Raw genomic sequence first — 2,539 nt, forward strand, 5'->3', positions numbered from 1 at the left:
GAGTTAAGTATAGATGCTACTAAACTCTAAATAGAAAATACTTAATGTAGGTGGACCCTTTTATATAATAACCTAAAGTCCAAGGAATAAGGTGGGGAATCATTCGGAGGGGAAAATTTTCTTGGGGGAGATCTGTAAGTCAATCATGAGTCTGGAATTGACAAAAATTGGTTAGCCCCAGGCAATTCATTGGCCTGGGAATGGAGAGTAGGTGGGGATCAATCAGTTCTCAGTAAATTTGTAGTTATCAGTTTGTTTGTTTGTTTTCAAATTGCTACTCCTTTGTAGGCTCCAAAGGAAATCCAATAGGACCATTGGGCTAATAGTTTAAGTACAGCATGACCATCTGGACAACTCAGAATTTGTACTCTCTCTTTGGGTTCTTAATAAATTCATGCCCCACCTTCCTTTAGGCTTAAGAAAAACAGCATATAAATTGATGCAAACTCCATACAATAGCACAATGCCCCAAACATCACAATGACACCAAATGCACATTTTTGGAAGGCAGAACTAGAAACAGTAGGTGGAAGTAGCAGAGAGGCAGGTTTCTTCTCATTGTTAGGGAATTTGTGCTAACAATTAGAGCTAACTAAAAGTAGAAGAGGTTGCCTGGAGAAGTAGAGACTCTCCCCAACAATAGAGTTCTTCAAGCAAGGGTTGAATTATCACCTCTAGAATGTTGTAAAGAGGATTCTTTTTTAGAAATAGGTTGGACTAGCTGACCTCTGAGGGCCCTTTCCAGTCCAATTCTGTGAATCCAGAAGGGACTTTAGAAACAATTTCATTCCGTTATTTTACAGATGAGACAAAGGACAAAGGAAAGTCACAGTTAATAAAGTATTGATGTCAATTATCAAGTATAGGTCTTCTTGCTCTAATGCTTCATCTATTCCAACAAACTTGACAAAGAAGTGGGCATTTGAGCTGGGCCTAGGGTCATGGGGAGAATTTTAATAAGAAAAAAATGGAATGGAAGGCATTCTAAAAAAAGGGGGGGGGAATGGCATCAAGGAAAGGCATCAATAGGAAGGGGGTGGGGCGGGAAGCTGCTCAGGGAACAGTCTAGTTTGGCTGACACAAAAAATAAAAGTATAGATAAGAGTAGTGAAAAATGAAACTACTAAGGTAGAGATCCTTGAATGCCATGGTGAGGAATTTGTACTCTGTTTAGGAGATGACTGGAGGCCAATGAACATCTTGACTAGAGAAATGACAAGACCAAACATTGCTTTATAAAGACTAATCTGGTTTATGTATAAATTGGAGAGGACAGAGTCTAGAGTCAGGGAAACCAGCTAAAAGGCTACTCCTATTGTCCAGGTGTGAGCTGATAAAGACCTGAGCTACAATGGTAACAGTGGGAATAGAATAAATGGGTCAAAAGTGGGAAATATTGTAAAGGTGCCTGGTTTTGAGTCCCAGCTTTGCCACTAATTAGCTATGTAAGTTTGAGCAAATTACTTAAACTTTATAATTCTCAGCTTCTCCATCTGTCTGTGTGTGTATAGAATGTCCATTCCTTGCATGGTTACCTCCTAGAAATGGAAAATTCTGGCCTTTGTGTGTAATTTGCTTGCATGGACAAATATATTTGGGTGCAAGTCAATCTATCATAAGTCCAACAACTGCTATTATAGCCTTTATGACTCTAGATTAGGGGTCTCTGATATTTTCCTCTCCCTGAGGAGAATTCATGTAAATCAATGGCTTCATTTTGCTTGATAGACCCTTCACAGGTAAAATTAATACACCAAGAAAAACACATCCCTTGGCTAGTTTGACAGCTATATTAAAATGTGGGTTCTCGGGTTACATCTGTCATTCACGGAATCATAGAATGCCATTAACAATAATGATGATGGTAATGCTAATAATGATGATATATGATATTTATATGACACTTTGTAATTCACAAGGTGCTTTCTACTCAACAGCCTCATGAGATGGGTGATACATGTATCATTTTTCCTCTTACAACCAGACTGCCTGAAAATTCTCAGGAGTCTGGCTCTGGAGCCCTGTGCTGCATTTCCCCAGGTTGAGTTTGGATACTTTGATGAAGCAATTAAGCCAATTTCAGGTCGAGCCCCCACCAATACAGCACTCTTTATTAATCCAGTAGCAAGAGCAAGAGCATTTTGTTAAGGCACTAGATAACGTAAGTGACCTTAGGGAATCAAGTTTTAAAACCTCCTTCCAAGTTCACCCAACACCTGAAACCAATAGGTATAATCTGCTAAACCTCCTAAGGTGTTAAATGAGGAAGGAACCTACAGAGGGAAAGCTAAGAGGAAATGGGAGAACTGCCCCTCCACCTTGGTATGTGAGCTGTACAAAGTGAGGAGACCACCAATCATTCCCCATTTGTGCTTTTTGAGTTCTCAGAGCACATAGATTTGCTTCAGCTTCTTGGTTGTGTATTTTGCTTGGCTCTGCCAGCTCCCTCCTTGTGGATTCAGTCTCCTGGGTTTCCATCCTCCAAGTACATCTGTAATGCCAGCATTTCCTGCATGATAGGCCATGGCTCAGAGCCTTT

Source organism: Dromiciops gliroides, chromosome 4 (assembly GCF_019393635.1).
Source record: "Dromiciops gliroides isolate mDroGli1 chromosome 4, mDroGli1.pri, whole genome shotgun sequence".
In the NCBI taxonomy this organism is placed as follows: domain Eukaryota; kingdom Metazoa; phylum Chordata; class Mammalia; order Microbiotheria; family Microbiotheriidae; genus Dromiciops; species Dromiciops gliroides.